Source organism: Cryptomeria japonica, chromosome 7, assembly GCF_030272615.1.
Source record: "Cryptomeria japonica chromosome 7, Sugi_1.0, whole genome shotgun sequence".
Taxonomy (NCBI): domain Eukaryota; kingdom Viridiplantae; phylum Streptophyta; class Pinopsida; order Cupressales; family Cupressaceae; genus Cryptomeria; species Cryptomeria japonica.
This window is the reverse complement of record NC_081411.1, coordinates 413451898-413459129: the sequence shown is the minus strand read 5'-3', so window position 1 is coordinate 413459129 and position 7232 is coordinate 413451898.

Sequence of the window (7232 nt, the reverse complement as noted above, 5' to 3'; positions counted from 1 at the left end):
TGGATTTAGGCATGTTAAAAATAATATCTGAAAATTAATGGCATATTCATCATGATCATTTAAAATAACATTCAAGTTCATATTATGTTGATCATCACTATATGACATAGCTAGCCTACTTATTAGACGCTCCTTGTCATTCATGGTGGTACAATGTTAGGTGCAATCATACTTGGTGATAAAAATAATAGTCTATTTTTTTTTGCCTCTATGCTTAGGGGGAAATAATATTCATTTTCCTCTTTCTAAGGTTTCACTATTTTCTTTATGGAGTACATTATTCATAAACTTTATGTCCTTTATGGCATGGAGTATTCCTTCATGTGAACGCATGTTTGTTTCATGAGTGGGATCTTCTCCTTGCTTGAAATGGTACATCTATTATGAATAATCTCTATTTAGATAACCTTTGTGTACCTTCTTCTTCTTTCTCTCACTTTTAAAATTACCTCTCATATTGTGTTATTCATAAACTTGATGTCCTTTCTGGTATGGAGCATTCCTTCATGCGAGCGCATGTTTGTTTCATGAGTATGGTCTTCTCCTTTCTTGAAATGGTACATCTATTATGAATACTCTCTATTTAGAGAACCTTTATGAACCTTTATGAACCTTCTTCTTCTTTCTTCTCCTTCATGCGAGCACATGTCTGTTCCTTGATTAGGATATATTCCTTGCTTGAAACAGTACGTATCTTATGAGTAATATCTCTCTAGAAGTTGTTTAATTCTTCTCGTTGTCCTACACTTGGGGGGAAATTATCTATATCCTTCTCTCTTTCTCTAAGGATCCACTTTTCCCTATTATGTGGATGGTCTGAGTTTTATTACTTGATGGCATTCCTTGTGCAAAATTGTTGGTTGTTTTCTCAAGGATTCTCTTTTATACAAGAGGTGTCAGTCCTTGAATACAACCTCTTTTCCACTTGGTAATGTACATCTATGATAAATTCACCCATCCCTCGTGAGGCTAAAAGTGAGTCATCCCTCATCGAGAATCCCTTTCACCTAGGAATAGGAGGAAGGATTTCATTCTTGTTCTCTTCTTTTCTTTGTTCTAGAAGATGTTATATTTGTCTAAGACAACTCCTATTGGGGTTAGATGTCTTTTGAACACAGATCTCTTCTCCTCCAAGGATCACCTTAACACTTATAGAAAGATATCTCTTTTCAACTATCTTATCCTTCCTTGATAAGTATTCCCTCTCTTGCTTGGATTTATGGCATTGTTACATAATGGATATCTTCTTTGTGGTGAAGGTAGGTATCCTTGTTCTTATTTCCTTAATATATCAACATTAGTCTATGTTGACATCTTAAGGGGGGGCACCAACACTGCTCCTTTGTACTATACTTCTCTCATGCATTTTATAGTGGAACATTATTGGAACCAAAGGGAATCCTCTTAGAGAAAGATGTCATCACTTTTCTTGTATAATGAGACATTCTTGGAACCAGAGGGAAGCATCTTAGAGAAAGATGTCTTCACTTTTCTCTTGTACAGTGGGTCATTCTTAGAACTAGAGCATAGACTCTTAGAGTGAGATGTCTTCACTACTTCTTTTCTTGTACAGTGTGTCATTCTCGGAACTAGAATATGAACTCTTAGAGCGAGATGACGCCACTTTTCTCTTATGAAAGTTGATTATTCTTGAAATCATAGCATAAACTCTTAGAGCAAGATATCACATCTTTCTTGACACATGTACTATACATTTTATACAAGTCGTAGCATACTCGGGCATAGGCTCCTATGAGGTGCTTCAAACCTCACTTGCACACACACGTGCTTGAGGTTGGGTGGAACTAATGGTGTTCCCACTCTCCTCCCTTACATGGATCACCTAGATAGGCTTTGGGGGATATATTTTCATGTCCTCTTCATGGATCACCTAGTTTTAGGGGTGAGATGTTCATGGTTTATCTATTTTCCTCCTTTCTTCTCATGGATCACCAAAGTGTGTATTCATGTTCTCTCTCTTCGTCATCTCATGAACCCATAGTTTTTCTATTTATGGTTCATGGATGATGTTAGTTTTTCTCTTTTATGTGACCGCTTGTGTTTATGTGGTGGCATTGGTCTTTGTGTCCTGGTTAGTTATTGAAATATCTCAGTATCGAGGTCTCTTTGGCTAGTTGGTTTTTTGTCTTGTGTCTTGTCTTGCCGTGTGTCTTTTGTGCTTTGTTTTTGTTTTGTACATATTATTCCTTGTTTTTTTGTGTGCTCTTGCATAAGTTTGAGTGAGTTAAGATCCTAATATTGGGGGCTTGGTTCCTCAAGATTAGTGGCATCTTATACTCCTTGTGATCTTTCTTCGCATCGCTCATCTTCATTTCTCTCTTTCTTCTACTTTACCGGCATTAGTGGCGTAAGTCATACTCTTGATAAAGTGGGGGATAAATGTAGTGTCATAAAATTGTGACCCTACAATTTTAACCATATTTTAGGTCCCCACCTCGGTGACGGCATCTTCTTCCCCAACCAAGACCTATTTCTACATTTTCACCCCTTGTCCCCTTCCTGTTTGAGCCCTGTGGTAGCCTCAGGACCCTGTCTGGGCCCCAAGATAGGTCAGGGTAGGGGTGTGGTGCCCATTTCCCCCTTGGATAAGGGAGTGGTACCCCTATCCCACCCTCTTACGGTGGCCCCAAGATAGGTCCCCGGGCCCTATTTGCACTTCGGGATCCTAAATCTCCCTGATGCAGACCTTTTGTGAGATGAATTAATCTTCAAAGGCATGTATAAAAGGGAGTTGGTTTTCTCATATGTGGAGGAGGAGAATTCAAGTGAAGTGGATCATGAGAAAGCATAGGCAAAGATATACATCATCAAGCATTCAATCATTCAAGTTGTTAGCACATATTTTTACAAAACTTTTTGTGCTATATGGAGGCCTTTTTCCTATTATATGAGAATTTACTGTTGGTTTGCATGTGCAGGAACCTTATTAGCATGAGTAAAGTTATCTAAGGATCAGTTATTTCAGGAATGTCAAGGTACCACTTGGGCACACTAAGGGCATGCACTGAGTATAGACTACACAAGGAATCCAATATGGGAGCATTTATCAGGGGAGAAGTCATTACGGTATAATCTAAGATTGTTTTCTAGTATGTATCAGACCCTGTGGGATAGATGGGATCACTATTATTCATGGTGGATGGCTCATTTATTTAAAACTACAAAATTTAAATTATCAGCATAAGTAGTCCCGATGAAATAGTATTGGCATGCAAAAGAAGTATTATCAGCATAACATTCACTGATAAATCAAGAGGCGGACCCATTGGAGCACTTAAATGATATTCATCATGATGTGCACTCTTAGAAATGTTATACCATTAGGATAGCTTGTTTTGATGAGGCAGAAGGAGGGTGTTTTATATTGGCATGCATCGGCTTATTGGGGAAGTGTAAAACTTGTTATACCATTAGTCGATGAGGCTATCGGTGTGACTTGTAATGATGAAAAACTCTATCCCGATACCTGATGGCTGAAGTGAACTGAAGGTGGGTCCATTAGAGAAAAGAACCGCATCAGGATAATGCAGGAGCAATTAAGCCGATCCCTGATGACATGGAGAATCAAAAGGTGGAACCATTGGTATTACCTATACCGATAAAACCGACTTAGAGATATAAAGCATAAAAGTGCAATGGAGTAACATCGGGACTTCAGGACGAATAGAAAAAGGCTATTCTAACCTCCGATGAAGGTAAAAGCACCCATGGGGATATAGATATAAGTTATACTGACAAAATAACACCATTTGAAGACTTATCAGGATGTCGGGAGGAGGAATTTCATGCCATGCCGAATCTTGATGAGATTGTTACAGTGAATGGTGAATTGCAAGGAGGTCTTTGGGGAGAGTTATACCGATAAAGTAGAAAGCTTAGGTAGAATGCAGATTTAAATGTTGAAGTCATTGAGGCATCAGAGAAACATAAAATGAATTAGGCTGATACCTGATGGATTAAGTAAGAGTAGAAACCAAAGGCGAGTGTATCAAGGAGAGTTATATCGATGGACCGTGAAAACAAAAGAAAAGCCAAAACAGAAGGAGAGTTGATCAGGATAGGTTACACCGATCGAAGCCGAAGTCATCAAGACATCATCGGCTCATCGGGAAGAGACATTTTTGTTATACTGATGCCCAATGAGAAAGTAGAGATGGATGTGAACAGGGGGATCTGTTGGGAAAATATATGCTGATAGACCAAAGAAATAAAAAGGGTGTACAAGTATGAAGTCAATGTCATCGGCTCATCGAAGAGACATAAAGTGAATTATGTTGATATTCGATGGGCAGAATGCCACAGAGGAAAGAAAGACAGATCCATAGGCACAACATGTACCGATGAGACACGAAGATGGACCTATCGGGGTGACATACACCGATAAAAAGACAAATAAAGGAATTAAAGAGGTGTACATTGCGGGTGGTGCCAAAAAATTTAATTTTTGGGCTGAGTTACACTAGTTAGGCATTGAGAAATTTGATGTGAAAATAGACATGACAACCATTATTTAATGCATCCAACGGATAGGCCTAAAATTGCATGAAGCAAATCTAACCAGGATTTTTTCCAGATGTTGGCTATAATAGAGAATGAACTTATGTATGGGGTCTCGTGCAAGTTGTTTTTCACAAATTAATCAGAAAGTGTTTTGATATATTTGGAGTGATAATTGAAGTTGTAGAGTACAGAATAGAGGATTTGCAAAATTGAGGGTTCGAGTGTGAAAGGAAAAAGGAAAGTCACAGAAATATCTAGTGAAACATCTAAAAAATCAAAGGCAGAGGAGGTTGCCAAACAAAGGAAGCTAAATCAAGATATGATCGATCAAATGAGTTCTCCAAGAGCTAAGTCTAGAAGGTTGAAGGCCAATTTGCCAATTTGTGACCAGTTGGAGGATAGGTACAAAGAGATTGGCGATGTATGGACTAGAGTGAGAGGATATGAATTGTTCATGTTCCATTATATAAGGATAAATGACCCAATGCCTATCTCTAACCCATGGAGCACTAGTCTAGGTAAACTCACGATCCCCAATGTGTTTGTAAATATGGACTTGCTCAAGCTCATGGTTAGAAACTATGATGCTGCCAAAAGATGCAACCTATTGCCCGATGAGATTACTTTCATTCATTTTGCAACAGCAATGATTCAAGAAGTCTTTGGTTTGGATTATGAGGTGAAGGTGCCTTTGTCTTTCGACGATTTGGAGGAGGAATATAGAAAGATGGACACCACATATCACAGTTGGAATTTGGTGTTTCATAAGGTTGAAAAGGGAAGGCTAACAGAGGAGGATGGGCCACGTTACAATATTAACATTTTCAAGAAATATTTCCAATATACCTACATGGCTTGTGGACAGGTGAGAGGAGTCAAGGCTCCAGACGTAGCAAAAATGGGACCGCTAGTTTTGGCAACCAATATCGAGAGGCATGAGCCAAGAGCATTTGATTTCGCTGCATATCTAGCAGACAAATTGCATGAGGGTTTTCTAAACCTGAAGAACAATCCTGATAAGCATTTCAAGCATTATTCTCTACTAATGTGCATAATATTGTTTTATGGTCAATTCAAAGGATTGTGGCTAGAGGGTTTGAGAGTAAACTAGTTTGGAAAGGACAGACGGGAGCAACCTATGCAACTATGGGTTTCTTTATGAGATTCTAGGTATGTGAGTTCCCATTATATGAAGTTTGAAGAAATTTTTGTCAAACCCTTATTTAGGATGTACAATGAAACTATTGGAGGATCCTTTTCAGAAACCATTAAGAAGTTTCTTTGGCCATTGGAGAACCATAACACCAAAGTGTATCATAATTGGGGTGGTTTTCCTGTGCCAATTTCACTTTTGTTAGGGTGTTCGGTTTTGAGGGTTCACCATATGTATTGCCTAAACTAGCACCTAATTGTATTGCATTTTTAAAAATTGTTAGGCAGCTTAGTGTTTCCAATGCTCCTCATTTTGGGGATGCACGTAAGCAAGCCTTTTTGCCAGGGGCTTTGGAGTTTGGAGATTTTAGGATTGCATCAACCAGGGCTTATGAAGCCATTGACAAAAAGTTAGCAGATGAATACAATTTGTTGTTACACACACCCAAGAAGAATTATGATCCTAAGGGATATATAAACATTTGCAGGAAAAGGCATGCCCTGGGAGGTTATATCCATTTTATTGATGATATGGAAGATCTATGTAGAAAAAAGGAAGTGGAAGAATTAGCTAATGTGATGGAATATTTGGAGAAAAGGTTACAGGAGAAAAAACAAAGGCTGGAGGACCTCCAAGGTGAAGAAGAGGAACGTGCAAAAGGTGACTCATGAGAGAATGAAGTTGTATCAAAATTATAGGTACCTAATAAAGAAGAAGAGCCTGATGCATAGGACAAATTAATCACAATCTTGAATTCAGAGGTAGATGGTAGAATGATTGAGCACACCACTTTTGTATCAGATGATCAATTCATAAAATCTAAAGAGTTCGAATCATTTATGTATCATTTCAAAGGTAATAAATTAACGGAAGCAGTGCCAAATATTATCCCTAAGAATGAAGCAGAAATGAAGAGGAGGTTGAAGGAAGACATCAATGCAGAAGTTGAGAATATGACCCCACATAAGGGGAGGCAATTACTAGTAGAGACTGGTATAATTGTGTTTCTAGGATGGGACCTGAGTGCCTCATTTATTTTTTATTCTTTGCTACACTCGGATAATAAGGATATGAAATTGGATATCCAAGGAGTAAAAGGTATTTTTATTGGATCAAGGTATGATCCAAATGAGGAAGAAATTTTGCTATGGGCCTTATACCCTCCCAATAAGAGACCTAAGATAATAGATGTAGATAAGGCTTTCGGTCATATGATGAGGTTGAAAATTGGAGAGGTGGATCCTATGGTCACTGCAGATATAGGGATTGACATTTCTAGGTTTAATAAGGCTCAGCTGAAATGGGAACTTGCTGAAAAGCATAAATACAAAGAATTGTATGAAGAAGTTTTAAAAAGAGGACATCCAGTACCACAAATCACTGATTCTGGCACCCAATGGAAAAGGAAGTTTGAGAAGATAGCCTTGGAACAAAATAAGATGAAGAAGCAAATAAAAACTATCAGAATGGATGATGTCTGTGTGTTCATGACAAGGAGATATGAAAATTTAGAAAAGGTTTTGGATGAGTTATGGGGTGTGTATCAAAAGAACATGGA